The following is an 18,004-nucleotide window of genomic DNA, read 5'->3' on the forward strand; positions in this document are numbered from 1 at the left end:
TACCCAAAAAACCTAAAAGATAAATGAAAATAGCATTCATGTCAAACTTAAACACAAAAAAAGAAAGACTGCAGTGTAATTACATCCTTCCATTATCTTTTTGCCCCTTCAATATCTCCTTGCCCTTTCTTGGAAAACCAGATATTCTAAATTAATCTAGTCCCATTTGCCAGCACTTGGCCCATATCCCTCTAAACCCTTCCTATTCATATACCCATCCAGATACATTTTAAATGTAATTTTACCAGCTCCACAACTTCCTTTGGCAGCCCATTCCATACATACACTACACACAGTGTGAAAAGGTTGTCCCTTAGGTCTCTTTTATATCTTTCCCCTCTCACCCTAAACCTATACCCTCTAGTTCTGGACTCCCCGACCCCAGGGAAAAGACTTTGTCTATTTACCCTATCCGTGCCCCTCATGATTTTATAAACCTTTATAAGGTCACCCCTCAGCCTCAGAAGCTCCAGGGAAAACAACCCCAGCCTATTCAACCTCTCCCTATAGCTCAAATCCTCCAATCCTGGCAAATCTTTGTAAATCTTTTCTGAACCCTTTCAAATTTCACAACATGCTTCCTGTAAGAGGGAAACCAGAATTGCACACAATATTCCAAAAGTGGCCCAACCATCATCCTGTACAGCCACCACATGACCGCCCAAACATCTATACTCAATGTTCTGACCAAAGAAGGAAAGCATACAAAACGCCTTCTTCACCATCCTATCTATCTGCGACTCCAGTTTCTAGGAACTATGAACTCGCACTCCAAGGTCTCTTCGTTCAGTAACACTCCCCAGGACCTTACCATTAAGTGTCTAAGTCCTCCCCTGATTTGCCTTACCAAAATTAAAATCCATTTGCCACTCTTCGGCCCATTGGCCCGTCTGATCAAAATCCTGTTCGTACTCTGAGGTTACCTTCTTCGCTCTCTGTACCTCTAATTTTGGTGCCATCTGCAAACTTACTAACTTTCAGCTTCCTTTTAGTTTAAAGAGTAGACACATAAAAATTGGTCAACTTCATTTTGGCTGGGGCAAGAGTTGGCATCATTGCCAAGTGCTGTATACAGACATCAATTCAATAAGGTTATCCCCATATTTCCAATTCTCCTGCCTCTTGAAATGTGGACTAAAATCCCATTTCTTTACAAATTCTACAAACTGATGTGAAATTATCTCAAAACTCTTCTCACAACCGAGGGTGTTACCACAAAGGTATAGCTCCTTTCTCTCTGCTTCAATTGGTGTTAGTTCTACTTACACCAGCAAGGGAGAGAAAAAAAAACTCTTGAAAAAAACACTTGAAAATGCAGAACTAAAAGTTTACTTCACGTTGTATCAATATGAAATGGGACACAGCAGCTATCCTTTCTGGTTGTCAATATTGTCAAAACAGTTTCCATGGTTACTGATTCATACGGTCATAGACCATTATGAGATTATTGGACTTTATTGTTGTTAAATGTAAACCTTGAGAGACTGGACACAAAGTTTGCTCAAGCAGTTACCTGTTGCGTTCCACTTCATCACTGTTTACATGGTCGCCCTGTGGGGAGGGTCTATTGGTAACATGGACGCAGATTTGCACTTTCCCCAACACCATTCCTTTCAATCTTGCCAATGAGAATGAAGGTGCCTGGAGGTCTGTCCATACGTGATCAAAATGCCCATTAATTGTTTTTGTGGTTGGGCAGGCTGGTCAGCTATCACCCCTTCTGTCCATTAGAACCCCTGCCATCTCGCCGCCACCAATTTTGTATTTCCCCACCCATTCTGAATCCTGTCCAACCTCATCTCCCCTCACTCTTCCCTTGCTGGGTTCTGCCAGCCTGAGGCCAGGGCGACCTTGGACTTACCCACAGCTGTCCTGCTTCCATCATGGAATATCTTCTTCTGGATTGACTGCAGCACCAGGCATGGCTACCTTTCCTGGTAGCACTGCCGGGACCAGGTATTGGCCAGCTATTAGACTGACTGGCACATGTAGAAGACTAGTTTTTCTCCCTAATGGTGCAAAAGAGTGCCTTATGTCCTTGTAGATATTCAGCTGTGGAGGGCAAGCTGCCCAAAGATCGGTACAACTTACCCCATCCCTAAAAATCTAGTCCCATGTTTTACTAGATATGATATACCATACTCCTAATATTTTTGACACAATTCCAAATGCCAGATTAAGTGGGTGAGTGGAACCAAAACCTATTAACATAGTACATTTAAATTAGAATATCGAATGAGTTTGTGAGCTCATGTTATCCTTTGTTTCCAAACAATTGTATTTACTAATTTGTCATTTGGAAAATAAACTCTGTTGAGATGTATCTTTTTGTAGTGTGTGCATGTGTCTATCAGATGAATATAGTTTTAATTCTATATCATATCTTTACTGTTAATCAATGTTTGCTACTTGCCTTAAAACAAAAATCAAAAAGGACTATGACAAAAAGAAATCTGATAATACACAGAAATTACTGGAGATACTTAACAGATCTGGCAGCATCGCTGGAGCAAAAGGAGAGTTAACGTTTCAAGTCCAGTGGCCCTTCTTCAGAGCTTTAAACATGTCTGTTCCCAATAAATGAATTCCTTTGACTTCATTAAGGAAGCCTGATGAATATTTATTTTATGCTGGATAATATGATCATAGAAAAGCAATTGATCATCATGGTAATTGAATTAGCAAATTAATATTATATTAGCAGTGTAACTGGTAGAATAGTGGGGCTTGATTATCAGTGCACTCCTCTAGTCACAGTCACAACAGTACTTAGTTATTATCTCCTGTATGTTAGCCAATCCTTTATTCATGCTCATACATTACCTTCAGTTGCACAGCCCTTACCTTACCTATTAGCCATCAGTGTAGCACCATACAGAATGCCTTTTGGGAATCCAGATATAATGCAGCTATTAGTTCCCTCTTAACTACCTCACTCATTTGACCCTCATAAAGGAGTAAATTTGTCAAACATGATTTCCCTTTTCTAAAACCATGTTGATTATATTGGATGAAACCATGGGGTTTTTTTTTTAAAGCACATTGTTGAAACATACTTAATTAAGGAACTTTATTGATCTCTTTCCCAATTAATTGATGTCATGATAACTGGCCTCAGTTCCTTATTTTCACTCTCCCTTCTTCCCTGACTAGCAGCGTTACATTGCTACTTCCACTCCACTCAGACCTTTCCAGAATCCAGGGTATTTTGGTAAATTAGAAACCAACACATCCATTCTGTTTGAAGCTGGGCTCCAGGGATATTCAGTTTCCTGGAAGGATAGACAATAAGAAGAAGGAGGTGGATTAGCATTGCTGGTTACAGAGAAAAGTTAATATGATAATGAAAACAGATATTAGTTCTGGTGAAGTGGAGTCTATTTGGGTAGAGTTTAGGAAAACCAAGGGACAGAAATTGACAGTCCATGTGTACAGACCCGACTAAACGGTAATGGGAATTTTAGGGGAAGGCACTAAACAGGCAATTCGAGACAGCCCTAATTATGATCAAGAGTCACTGACTTCAAGAATCAGGTGACTTCAATCTGCATAGAGATGGGACAAAGCAAATCAGTTATCATTCCACAGAGGGGGGAAAATGACTGAATTGATTTCTGGCAAAATTCCACCTGCCATCTCTTTTACAACCATCGTGCAGAGACCATGAGACCTTTGCGATTTGTCAGATTCTAACCCTTTAAGTTATTTCTGTTCTTTTCTCCACTGATATTCTTTATTCCTTTTGATGCCTAAGTTACCCTCTCTTTTTGGTATGCAGCATTTTCAACCATAAAGACAGGCATAAGGTGTTTGTTCAATGTCTTTGCCATCTCCTCATTCTCCGATAATTTCGCTGGAGTGCTTCTAAGAGATTAATCTTCAGTTTTTGGAGATTTCAGGGTAATCCCGGAGTATTGGTGACCCTGCACTTTGTACAGATGCTGCCTCCCCTGCTGGGTGACGCAACTTTTTAAAGTTAATTATTTTCTTTTCCCATACACTTTCCACTCATTGACCTATTTCTTGTGGAGACGGAGTCACTCATATTGCTCACCTCCACCTTTTGACTGCCTGACTCTGACAAATCACAGGAGAGTGGGAAAGTCGGTGGACACTGTAAATATGCTGTGCGTTCATTATATTGTCAGAGATATGGCAATATGTTTAACATTGAAAAGTTACAGAGGGGGTAGTTTAATTCTACAGCATTGCCATGGTGATAGGGCTCAAATATTAGCACTCAGTATCCAGTGATTCTTCATCAGAAGCGTCTGATAGTACTGAATGAATACTGCTTTGATAGAGGCACTTTCATTTGCACATGACATTAAGCCTCAACTGAATGTTAAAATGGCACCATTTGGCGTTTTCTGTAGTCGGGTGAACATGCAACAGATGGTCATCATCACACTGATATTTGTGAGTTGAGGCTACTGTAAAATAACTTTTGAGTCTGGCGATGTAACAGTCATTCCACTTGAAAATAATTTATGTAGGCTTCAGAGTTGTTTTCACAGAAATATCTATATCAATACAAGGGGCAGATCTCATTGGAATCTGAGTGATGTGGGTTATGCTTTTGACAAGTGGCCCAGCTAGTTTCTGACTAAACAGCACTCAGTTGCCATTTAAATAGTTGATCATTTATGAAATGTCTTATTAATACCTCAACTTGCCTCATTAATATTTCGCTTCCTATCTTACCAAATTCGCCAAACAAGGCAAATGTTGAGCAAAAACGATATGAATCTGACAAATTCAGCTCATTGCTTGCTCAAATCAATGCCCATGTTGGTCACTAGCACTAACATCTCAAGACAAACTCCATGGGCATCAGCCACATGCACCCCTTACCCATGCACATCCAATATGTGCCAGCCTTGAAGAATCTTCATGACCTATCTTCCATCTAATTACAGGACATATTTGCATTTCATTTGTGATGAAGCTGCTCCTTTAACAAGGTTTTGCTGTTCTTGGCTTTTTCTTCAGAGATCGTAAACAACACAGACTCTGAAAAGTCTGGGGTTAAGGGGTTTTAGGGCCAATTTAATAATAGCTAACAGACACTGCCTCAGGCAGAGGGCTTTCAAGTTTTAAAAGAAAAGCACTTGTACAATGAAAGGGGAGTGGCCAGTTCTCCCAGCTCAGCTTTTCACTGGTTTGGCAGTAGTGTGGAAAAAAGCTGTTGGACTCAAAGATGCAGGTCCAGGCTGGTACACTCTCTCTGCCTTCTATCTTGTAAGAACCTATGTTTGATTTTACCTTTTGTGCCATGGGGTGTTTATGGGGATTGTTGCAAGTATTTGGAACAGCATCGTTAAGTTGGGATAGTTTGTTGGGTTTTCGGGCAGGTTACATTAGTCGGTATTCTGTTCTCTTTTGTTTGTGTTTCATTTGGTAATCTTGTAAATAAATTCTGTTTTGTTTAAAACTAGGTGGGCTGACCAGTTGCACCACTTCGGGAACATTCGCCTTACACTTGCTTAAATCAACTAGTAAAGTTAGGTTCTGGGCTACCTTTTTGAAATGTTTTGAGGGTTCTGGCCTGGTCCATAATACATTGCTGCACCTCGGGTTATACCAGCAAGTATCACTGTAACACTGCAGTGACGGCACTGTGCACTCATGGGGACACACCCAGCTCAGGGACTGGACCAGGCTGAATCTCTGGGATGAAAATGTGTTGCTGGAAAAGCGCAGCAGGTCAGGCAGCATCCAAGGAGCAGGAGAATCGACGTTTCGGGTATGAGCCCTTCTTCAGGAATCTCTGGGATGTTCACTCACTGTCAGCGCACTCGGTCACTCTGAGATTACCTGGATACTCACAGCATCCCTGCCATATCTTCCCCTTTGTTCTTTGCCCTCTCATGTTTGTAAATCAGATAAAATCTTTCAAACAATTAAAAAGACCCTCAGCTGGTAGAGTGAGTATGAGGTTCAACCTTAACCTTCTTTTCTCACTCACTTACTCAAAAACACACACACAATTAGTCATTCTGAAATTATAGCATTTCTCTTTGTAGAAACAAAGAACACTTTTAAACTAATCAGCTATTAACAAATGTAAAAGTACAAGGTTATTAAAATTAACAAATGAATAGCAGTACAGTCATAACAACAGTTTTAGTTATTCATAATCTATAGACAGATATATCGCAAAACACCTTTCCCTCAGCTAGCACTGTGTTAGAAAATGACATAAAACATCCAATAGATTTAAGATTGCAGTGATATAAGTGCTACTCATACCAACAAAAATGATCAAGCAATAACAATGGTGAATAGTGAATAATTTAAGGGCAATTTTCCCATGTCATTTAGCAAGCAGTGGAAAAAAAAACACTCTACCCTAATGCCATGTGGGGAGGCCTCTAGCTACTCTAAGGGCTCCATGGTGCAGAGAGGAGGTTGTGAACAGAAAATTACATACTCGGCAGCTCAACATTGCCACTCAACGGGGGAATACTCCCTCTCCCACCATTCCCAGCTCTGTTCTTGAGATCTTGTCTGCTAGGCCCTCATGTACTCCTTGCTGCCTCAGCAGTGGCACCATTGAGACTCTGTAGCTGCTGGCCCTCTGACAGGGTTAGCGCTGTGGAATGCCAACTCACTGTCCTCAATTGGCCACCAAAGCCCTCCTGGCAATATCCCAGGGAGGTGCCACTTCTGTCCTTGGTGTTTTGGCTACCCAAACCCCATTTGGAGTGGATCTCCAACCACTTGCCAAAAGTGCACTCCTAGTTTCAAAAGACTATTCAGAATAGAATAAATGATTGACAACACCAAGGGGCTAGATGGCCAGATGTTACTCATGGACTTCCAAATGTCTCTAGGCTGACTTCATTTCAAAAGTACTTCAATCCACCGTGAGGTGGTTGGGATATCCTAAGGGAATCCTTTGTTAATCATCACAAGAATACACATACTGTTCACTGAAATTTAGCAGAATAATGAAATGCCCATTTGTAATGTAACCAAATGATTAACCTATATCCATTACTAAACACATTGATATAGAAGCAGTTGTATGAGGAATTCTGAAGATATATGGGTAATGATCTACACTTCGAAATCTTTGTGCAGCTTTGCTTAATTTTCTTTTACAACATACAATTAGGAATTATATGGGATTTCTTGCAATCAACCACACATCAAATTAGTCCAACAATCTGTCAATCATTATGCAGAATGACCTCAAATCTGACTCTGAATGCTGTTATATTGTTTATCCAGAACTCTAAGGACTTTAGTTTTCATACATGGCAAATGAAGAGAGTTCACTCAAAATTCTTTCACTCACAGTGGGATAAGGAGGGAACTTATCAATCAACTTAACTCTTCATTCACTCTTCAGGCCTACTGAGTAAGAAAACACAAAACAGTTCCTGTGCAAGCATAAGGGAATACATCTGCAGAAAATATTTCGCCCCTGAGGGAAGAGGTCAGGCAGGTAAGGGAAGATTTGTGAAGTGTAAAATTTTTTTAAAAGAATACGTTCCCAGAGGAAAAGAAGGATGAGGGATAGAGGTAAATTAAATATCATATGGTACAAAGTTCATCATCCAAGTCCTGGGACTCCCTAGTTAAGAGCATTTTGATGGTACTATCGCAACATGGACTTCAGCAATTCAGAAAGGCAAATTACCACCATCTTCTTCAGAGCAATTAGATAAGGCTACTAAGTGCTGCTTTTTGCCATGAGTGATCATGTCAGAAATGATTTTGTTAAAAATGGAATCATAAACTGACTGAATCAAAAGTAACAGCAGTTCTGTGTGACCAGACACTGCACCTTTGCTATACAGGTAGTTCTTCTATAATGCAGTGGTTGCGGGCATGCGCAACTCTGCATTATAGAAAAATCACACTTTAGAAACAGCGCTTAAAGTGTTGCCGATGTAATTGCATTACAATCAACACATTCCTTAAAGTTTGCATTTTAGAAACAGTGTCCCCAATTTGTCAATTGCGTTACAGTGTATTTGCGATAACAAAATGTGTATTATAGCAGAATGACTTGTACTTAACCTGAGTTCATTGCAATGGATCAAAGTTAATATCAGTGGGAAGGGAGTCATGATACCTCCTTATCCCCCACCCATAATGATAGAAGAGGGGTGATAGGATGTGCAAAGAAAAATCCAATCCTGACCCAATTCACCCTGAATGCTTCAACTTCCAACATTTTTTTAAATCAATGGGCAATGCTGCGTGATTCCCCTGTTCATATTTTATTTTCTTTGTTAGAGTAAACAGAACCTCTGACACTCCTGTTTATTTCTTTTTTTTTTCTTTTTTTCTTTTTATATTGCAAGACATAGTGAAAGACACAAGGTGTACAAATCCTTATTCAATTTCCACCACCAGGAAGAAAAGAAACATCCAAGTGGCCAGTGACAAGCAGTGCCCTTCACATCAAAGGGCAGCACTGCGTGATCAAACAGTGAAGGGGAGGGCAGGGATTAAATCAAACTGGAGGGGGAATTAACACACTCCACTTCCTGCGGTGCCCACCTCTCCCTGAACAGCTCAAGGGTGTTGGTGGACACCGCGTGCTCCTTCTCCAGAGACACCCGGGTTCTAACATAACCACGGAAAAGAGGCAGGCAGTCGGCCCTAATGACCCCCTCCACGGCCCGCTGCCTGGACCTGTTTATGGCCAGTTTGGCCAGGCTCAGGAGCAGACCCATGAGGAGGTCAACTTCCAATTTTAAATGTGATGGGTTTGGATGTGGTTGGTGGTGTAGTGGATTATTAACCTCCTATTAATTAAAAATTATAATTAATCCTCTACCTGAAACCTAATCAGATTTTAAGGGACCAGGTTTTATGATGTGGAAGTCAGTGAATTTTGAGTGAATTAAATAATTGGTGCTGTATTAATATTGACTTTTGAAGAGGAGGATATGGTTGAACTGATCAGACAGCAGGGCAAAAATAGAGTTGTAAACAGTAAGGCTGGTACGTAAAGAGACAGTGAGTGACTCCAATCAGATGACAAGAATGATCTAACAGAGACATGTGACACTGTGCTCTGAAATAGAGTTGTACATTATGTCAAACTAAGTCCTCAGGCTAAGTCGTTGCAATTAGCAGTGTCCCTGCACTTTGGCTGCAGATGTTGAGATTACACGAAGATGTAGTGTTAAGAAAAGTAAACTGAAAACCATCTGGTGGCTTAGTTATTCAAACATTCTGTGAGGTGGTAGGTTTTTATACAAATTTATAGATTTCAGCATTTTATTCATGTCTGTTGAATGATCATGTTGTTGGTACCCCTAAAGTCTGACACTGACTTTTAATGATTGGGGTTTCATTAAAATTTAATGATGCCTGATTGTGGGAGTAATGAATACTATTTATTGTAGCAGCAAACCTGAGCTCCCTGATGTGTAGCATTACAAGGAGGCTTTACATTTAATATTCCTCGGAGGAATTGGATTTTGAAGAACTGTGGAAAAATTGCTTTATTTCAATTTTTTTGGAAATATACATCGTGTTTTTTTAAAGAGGCCATTGAAAGGTGGCTATGGACATTGGTGGTGCAGGTTAGGTGAACTGCTGGCCATGCTAAATTGCCCACAGTATTCATGGATGTGTAAGTTAGATGCCTTAGTCAGGGGTAAATGTTGATTAATAAGGTAGGAGAATGGGTCTGGGTGGGTTATTCTTCAGGAGGTCAGTGTGGACTTGTTGGGTCAAATGGCCTGTTTCCACATTGTAGGGATTTTATTGAAGTATTTTAATAAGATTTCCTAAAAGCCACACTATCAGTGATAACAACGTGTTCTGCTGTAAATTCTGCTGTTTAGACAGTGAGTGGTGAGTACTTTGGTATTTTGGAAGGAGTTGGGGACAAGAAGTTATGTAGTAAGTCTGTCCAGCTAATCTCTCCCATTTATGAAAATAGCTGTATATGTGAGTTCAGAGTGAAACTTGTTCTGAAAAAGTAATCGCAGAAATTTCTCAAAGTTGGTCCTGAGCAAGCTGTGTCTGCCAAGACTTCAGAGATAGCTGTGTATGAATATTGAAAAGTAAGGGGAGTTTAGTAATGACGGGAAGCTGGGAAAAGGTGGAGCAGTGGCTCTGCTAGTGATGCTATTAGCACAGCAGGGAGGATGATACAAGTTCAGGAAACAAGATGAAGAAACAATTTGATACAGCTTGGAAATTATAAAGATAGGAAATCACTTGTTAGAGTATTATACTGGCCTGAAAGCTGTAGAATGAAGTATAAAGGAAGAAATAATTAGAAACAAAAACAGAAATCGCTGGAGAAGCTCAGCAGGCCTGTCATCATCAGTGGAAAGAAAGCAGTTAACATTTTGGGTCTAATCTCTCTACAGATGCTGCCAGACCTGTTGAGTTTCACCCATAACTTTTGTTTTTGTTTAAGATTTTCAACACTGCAGTTTGTTGTTTTATTTTAGAAAATAATCAGAGCTCATCAAAAAGCTAAATTGGTAATCATAGGGGATTTTAATGCAAACATAGACTGGAAAATCAGATGGGTTGGGGTAGCCTGGGTGGAGTATATGGAATGTTTTTTAGGACGATTTCTTAGGACAGCACACTCTGGAGCTAATCAGAGTGCAGACAGCTCTATTCTTGGTATCGTGCAACGAGATGGGATTAATAGTAAATGTGCCCTGAGGTAGCAACAATCATTGTATGATCAAATTTGCTGGGTATTTGAAGTTATAGGGAGCAAGAGGCCCCTGGTATTTGAAGTTCATAGGGAGCAAGAGGCTCCTGGTATTTGATGTTATAGGGAACAAGAGGCTCCTGGTATTTGAGGTTATAGGGAGCAAGAGGCTCCAGGTATTTGAAGTGATAGGAAGCAGGAGGCTCCTGGTATTTGAAGTTTATAGGGAGCAAGATGCCCCTGGTATTTGAAGTGATAGGAAGCAGGAGGCTCATGATATTTGAAGTTATAGGGAGCAAGAGGCTCCTGGTATTTGAAGTTATAGGGACAAGAGGCTCCTGGTATTTGAAGTTTATAGGGAGCAAGAGGCTCCTGGTACTTGATGTTATAGGGAGCATGAAGCTCCTGGTATTTGCAGTTATAGGGAGCAAGAGGCTCCCGGTATTTGAAGGTTATAGGGAGCATGAAGCTCCTGGTATTTCTAGTTATAGGGAACAAAGGCTCCATGATGCTCCAGGTATTTGAAGTTATAGGTAGCAAGAGGCTCCAGGTATTTGAAGTTATAGGGAGCAAGAGGCTCCTGGTATTTGAAGTTTATAGGGAGCTAGAGGCCCCTGGTATTTGAAGTTTATATAGAGCAAAAGGCTCCTTGTATTTGAAGTTTATAGGGAGCAAGAGGTTCTTGGTATTTGAAGTTATAGGGAGCACGGGTATCCTGGTATTTGAAGTTATAGCGAGCAAGAGGCTCCTGGTATTTGAAGTTATAGGGAGCAAGAGACTCCTGGTATTTGAAATTTATTGGGAACAAGAGTCTTCTGGTATTTGAAGTTATAGGGAACAAGAGGCTCCTGGTATTTGAAGTTATAGGGAGCAAGAGACTCCTGGTATTTGAAATTTATTGGGAACAAGAGTCTTCTGGTATTTGAAGTTATAGGTAGCAAGAGGCCCCTGGTATTTGAAGTTATAGGGTGCAAGAGGCTCCTGGTACTTGAAGTTATAGGGAGCTAGAGGCTCCTGGTATTTGAAGTTATAGGGTGCAAGAGGCCCCTGGTATTTGAAGTTATAGGGTGCAAGAGGCCCCTGGTATTTGAAGTTATAGGGTGCAAGAGGCTCCTGGTACTTGAAGTTATAGGGTGCAAGAGGCTCCTGGTATTTGAAGTTATAGGGTGCAAGAGGCCCCTGGTATTTGAAGTTATAGGGAGCTAGAGGCTCCTGGTATTTGAAGTTATAGGGTGCAAGAGGCCCCTGGTATTTGAAGTTATAGGGTGCAAGAGGCCCCTGGTATTTGAAGTTATAGGGTGCAAGAGGCCCCTGGTATTTGAAGTTATAGGGAGCTAGAGGCTCCTGGTATTTGAAGTTATAGGGTGCAAGAGGCTCCTGGTATTTGAAGTTATAGGGAGCTAGAGGCTCCTGGTATTTGAAGTTATAGGGTGCAAGAGGCTCCTGGTACTTGAAGTTATAGGGAGCTAGAGGCTCCTGGTATTTGAAGTTATAGGGTGCAAGAGGCCCCTGGTATTTGAAGTTATAGGGTGCAAGAGGCTCCTGGTACTTGAAGTTATAGGGAGCTAGAGGCTCCTGGTATTTGAAGTTATAGGGTGCAAGAGGCCCCTGGTATTTGAAGTTATAGGGTGCAAGAGGCTCCTGGTACTTGAAGTTATAGGGAGCTAGAGGCTCCTGGTATTTGAAGTTATAGGGTGCAAGAGGCCCCTGGTATTTGAAGTTATAGGGTGCAAGAGGCCCCTGGTATTTGAAGTTATAGGGTGCAAGAGGCCCCTGGTATTTGAAGTTATAGGGTGCAAGAGGCCCCTGGTATTTGAAGTTATAGGGTGCAAGAGGCCCCTGGTATTTGAAGTTATAGGGAGCTAGAGGCTCCTGGTATTTGAAGTTATAGGGTGCAAGAGGCTCCTGGTATTTGAAGTTATAGGGAGCTAGAGGCTCCTGGTATTTGAAGTTATAGGGTGCAAGAGGCTCCTGGTACTTGAAGTTATAGGGAGCTAGAGGCTCCTGGTATTTGAAGTTATAGGGTGCAAGAGGCCCCTGGTATTTGAAGTTATAGGGTGCAAGAGGCTCCTGGTACTTGAAGTTATAGGGAGCTAGAGGCTCCTGGTATTTGAAGTTATAGGGTGCAAGAGGCCCCTGGTATTTGAAGTTATAGGGTGCAAGAGGCCCCTGGTATTTGAAGTTATAGGGTGCAAGAGGCCCCTGGTATTTGAAGTTATAGGGTGCAAGAGGCCCCTGGTATTTGAAGTTATAGGGTGCAAGAGGCCCCTGGTATTTGAAGTTATAGGGAGCAAGAGGCTCCTGGTACTTGAAGTTATAGGGAGCTAGAGGCTCCTGGTATTTGAAGTTATAGGGTGCAAGAGGCCCCTGGTATTTGAAGTTATAGGGAGCTAGAGGCTCCCGGTATTTTAAGTTTATAGGGAGCAAGAGGCTCCTGATATTTGAAGTTATAGGGAGCAAGAGGCTCCTGGTATTTGAAGTTAAAGGGAGCAAGAGACTCCTGGTATTTGATGTTATAGGGAGCAAGAGGCCCCTGGTATTTAAAGTTATAAGGAGCAAGAGGCCCCTGGCATTTAATTATAGGTTGTTATTAACATAATGAAGTATATTTAATAAGTTAATAACTAATAATAATAAATTAAAAATAAAAATCAACACTTAGATTGATTTTTTTCAAAAAAGTAAAGAAATATCGTGACATTTTATAATAAAACCTTTTTTTCATTAAAAATGTTTGTGAAATTGATTAACGTTTGTGGAAGTTTGATCAGTGAGTCATTTTCTTTGTAAAGTAGTTGCTATAAAACTAAAGTAATTTTAAAATGGGTAATTACACAGAGAGAACTTTTGATTCATCATCAACGTTAGTGAAATTATGTGAAAATTTTCCCGAAAGGACTGAGGCCTTTAGAAATTTGTATGGAGGTCTAAACAAAACATTGGGTAATGAAGGTTATCATTCGGTGTCCCTAAATCTGTTCAATTGGTCAAATCAGCTCAGCAATTGATTTGGCAACGTAACATGGGAGCAGAAATGAAAGAGTTAATTGGACTGTGGGCCAACAGTTTTGTGATGAGAGGCACAAAGAATCAGTTTTGCGTTCATGGCAGGATACTGCCACCAAATTGGGGATTGAATTAACTACAAATGGTGCTATGAAGTCTGTTGAGGTTCTTGAAAGTGAATGTGCTCAAGCAAAACAATTACAGAAACAAAAGGAGAAGTCACAAGTGACTGGTAAACAAACAGAACTGCGCAATTCAATGGTTGGCCTTAGTTTTAATGAGTAGGACAATGATAATTCGGATTTAGATGAGTGGTGCTCTGTTTTTCATATTATTATATAATTTTTTTGCAGCTCGCATTTCAGACTCTTCCTTACAGGCTGATCAGTCTTTGGAATGTACAGCTGTTTCACTTAACTCTCAATAACTTTACTGCTGTAGTCCAGGAACAACATTGACAAGATAACAATCTCACTGATGTATCAGATTACTTACTTACCATGTGGAAACAGGCCCTTTGGGCCGCCAAAGCACAACCCACCCAGACTCATTCCCCTGTATTACCCCTCCACCTAACACTATTGGCAAGTTAGCATTTCCAATTCACCTAAACTGCACATTTTTGGACTGTGGGAGGAAACTGGAGCAAACCCACACAGACACAGGGAGAATGTACAAACTCCACACAGTCAGTAACCTGAGGTGGGAATTGAACCCAAGTCTCTGACACTATGAGGCAGCAGTGCTAACTACTGTACCATCATGCCTCCCACTATTATTATTATCGTACCTGTTGCATCTGTTCAGCTTTTCTTGTCTTGCTTTGTTGCTTTTTTGTTCATTTTGGTCATTGTTCTTTGTTTATGGAATATGGAGGTTGGCCGTTATTCTTTCTTGGGGTGTTAAAAGATAAGGCTGGCCAGTGGTAACAATTCTTCCACACTTGGTTAAGCGATGATGCCACAGCCAGGATTTATCAGTCTAAACTCTCAAGCTAAAAACTGAGATATGGTGTGTGTGTGTGTGTGAGAGAGAGAGAGAGAAAGAAAAAAGAGCTGTACAGCTAATAGAAAGTTTAACCCTTTGTGATTTGGTTTGAATGCACATTTGTTTGTTGATGATTGAATGTTTGTGCTTTGTTCTGTGGAGCTTGAGATCCAGGACTGTTTTGAATCTGATTTCTATTATGGAAATTTAACATGATTTCTTTTAAGGTTAAGGATTTTACAGTGATTATGAAACAAAATATTAACTCCTGTTCTTTTTACAGGTCATGACTGCCTTACTATCAGTTTCTAACTAATCTCTTTTATCCTTACATAAAAGCCAACCTTATTCAATTTCAAATCAGCTTAATACGGAGGAAAACAACATCATAACTTTTTTTTGTGTTTTAGACTCATTTGTTTCCACTTAATTTTAAGATTGATGTGTTTCATTGGTGATTATGATGTGCCAGCTGTAGCTTTATTCAGAAAGTCCCCTCCCTCAATGACAGTTGATGTTTCAGTTAAGTCAAAAAAAATCCTATGGTTAACATCTGTGACCTTGAATTTGGCCATTATTCATGCGTTAGTAGGTTTTTTTTAACTTGAATAGACAAATCCTTTTAAGGTAGCTCCAGTTATTTCACAACCTATAGCATTGTAATTGAGCAATGACTGGTCAGGACTACTTAAGAAAATTAATTTTGGATTTAAATTAAGGGAGTAAAACCGGGTAATTATAATGGATTTCAAAGTTGGGAACTGTATGCATTTTACATTTTAAATATTAAATACTGAATAAATGAATTTCCAATTTATATATAATATATAAATATATATTTACAAATTATATAAGAAAATAAAATGTTGTATGTTACTCAGATATTTTGTAAAAAAAAGACCATTGAGATATTACCACAGAGGAGATCTGCTCTCAAAACAAAACAATGAGAACTAAGCTCTGTTGATCCTCCAATGTCCACAAGAATAATTGAAAACTTACTTATTTTCTATAATCTTCTTCATATGTATCCACACTCAGTAATGCATAAAGTACGCTTGGTACTACTCCACTCAGTGCTCTCTCCAAAATTCAAGCTGAATTCTATCCATATCATTAGGTGTCCCTGACAATGAAAAAGGACTACTGCCTGACTTAAGCAGGCACTGCTGTCACCCAGCATTCCAACCTTTGGAAAATAGGGACAACCAAACATATCGAGAAATGGGGTGGTATATCAATCATTATTGATGGGCTCAAGTGCGTATACATCAACGCAAGGAGTATCAGAAATAAGGTGGGTGAACTTAAGGCGTGGATCGGTACCTGGGACTACGATGTTGTGGCCATCACGGAAACGTGGATAGATGTGGGACAGGAATGGCTGTTGGAGGTTCCTGGTTACAGGTGTTTCAGTAAGATTAGGGAGGGTGGGAAAAAAGGAGGGGGGGTGGCATTGCTAATTAGAAATGGTATAACGGCTGCAGAAAGGAAGTTTGAGGGGGATCTGCCTCTGGAGGTAGTATGGGCTGAAGTCAGAAATAGGAAAGGTGCAGTCACCTTGTTGGGTGTTTACTATAGGCCCCCCAATAGCAGCAGAGATGTGGAGAAACAGATTGGGAAACAGATTTTGGAAAGGTGCAGAAGCCACAGGGTCGTAGTCATGGGCGACTTCAACTTCCCAAATATTGATTGGAAGCTCTTTAGATCAAGTAGATTGGATGGGGCAGTGTTTGTGCAGTGTGTCCAGGAAGCTTTTCTAACGCAGTATGTAGATTGTCCAACCAGAGGGGAGGCCATATTAGATTTGGTACTCGGTAATGAACCGGGACAAGTGGTGGGCTTGTTTGTGGGTGAACATTTTGGTGATGGTGACCACAATTCTGTGACTTTCACCTTGGTTATGGAGAGAGATAGGTGCGCACAACAAGGTAGATTTTATAATTGGGGGAAGGGAAATTACGATGCTGTAAGGCAGGATTTGAGGAGCATACGTTGGGAGCATAGGCTGTCAGGGAAGGATGTGGTGGAAATGTGGAACTTTTTCAAAGAGCAGATACGACGTGTCCATGATATGTATGTACCTATCAGGCAGGAAAGAAATGGTCGTGTGAAGGAGCCTTGGTTGACGAGAGAGGTTGAATGTCTGGTAAAGAGGAAGAAGGAGGCTTACATAAGGTTGAGGAAACAGGATTCAGACAGAGCAGTGGAGGGATACAGGATAGCCAGAAGGGACCTGAAGAAAGGGATTAGGAGAGCTAAGAGAGGGCATGAAAAATTGTTGGCGGATAGGATCAAGGATAACCCCAAGGCATTTTATGCGTATGTGAGAAACCAGAGAATGACGAGAACGAGGGTAGGTCCGATCAAGGACAGTAGTGGGAGACTGTGTATTGAGTCGGAAGAGATAGGAGAGGTCTTGAACAAGTACTTCTCTTCAGTATTTACGAACGAGAGGGACCGTATTGTAGAAGAGGAGAGTGTGAAATGGACTGGTAAGCTAGAAGAGATACCTGTTAGAAAGGAAGATGTGTTGGACATTTTGAACAACTTGAGGATAGACAAGTCCCCCGGGCCTGACGGGATATATCCTAGGATTATGTGGGAAGCAAGAGAGGAAATTGCAGTACCGTTGGCAATGATCTTCTCGTCTTCACTGGCAAAGGGGGTGGTACCAGGGGACTGGAGAGTAGCGAATGTTGTGCCCCTGTTCAAAAAAGGGAATAGGGATAACCCCGGGAATTACAGGCCTGTTAGTCTTACTTCTGTGGTAGGCAAAGTAATGGAAAGGGTACTGAGGGATAGGATTTATGAGTATCTGGAAAGACACTGCTTGATTAGGGACAGCCAGCACGGATTTGTGAAGGGTAGGTCTTGCCTTACAAGTCTTATTGAATTCTTCGAGGAGGTGACCAAGCATGTGGATGAGGGAAGAGCAGTGGATGTAGTGTACATGGATTTTAGTAAGGCATTTGATAAGGTTCCCCATGGTAGGCTTATGCGGAAAGTCAGGAGGCATGGGATAGAGGGAAATTTGGCCAATTGGATAGAAAACTGGCTAACCGGTCGAAGGCAGAGAGTGGTGGTAGATGGTAAATACTCAGCCTGGAGCCCAGTTACAAGTGGAGTTCCGCAGGGATCAGTTCTGGGTCCTCTGCTGTTTGTAATTTTTATTAATGACTTAGATGAGGGAGTCGAAGGGTGGGTCAGTAAATTTGCAGATGATACGAAGATAGGTGGAGTTGTGGACAGTGAGGAGGGCTGTTGTCGGCTGCAGAGGGACTTAGATATGATGCAGAGCTGGGCTGAGGAGTGGCAGATGGAGTTCAACCCTGCCAAGTGTGAGGTTGTCCATTTTGGAAG

At 41.0% G+C, this 18,004-nt stretch overlaps 1 protein-coding gene across 1 annotated transcript in view; it reads right to left on the minus strand.

Annotated features, from left to right (window-relative positions):
• LOC148149183 (uncharacterized) overlaps positions 1–14,626 on the minus strand; it is a 55,224-nt gene extending 40,598 nt beyond the window's left edge. Inside the window, exon 1 of the transcript XR_015758059.1 lies at positions 14,445–14,626. The gene's annotated coding sequence lies outside the window, so the exon portion shown is untranslated. The remainder of the gene's footprint in view (positions 1–14,444) is intronic.
• Between the last annotated feature and the right edge of the window lie 3,378 nt (positions 14,627–18,004).

This window comes from Chiloscyllium plagiosum, unplaced genomic scaffold (assembly GCF_037043375.1).
Source record: "Chiloscyllium plagiosum isolate Xiang-an unplaced genomic scaffold, Cpla_swu_hap1 HiC_scaffold_9, whole genome shotgun sequence".
NCBI classification, from domain to species: Eukaryota; Metazoa; Chordata; class Chondrichthyes; order Orectolobiformes; family Hemiscylliidae; genus Chiloscyllium; species Chiloscyllium plagiosum.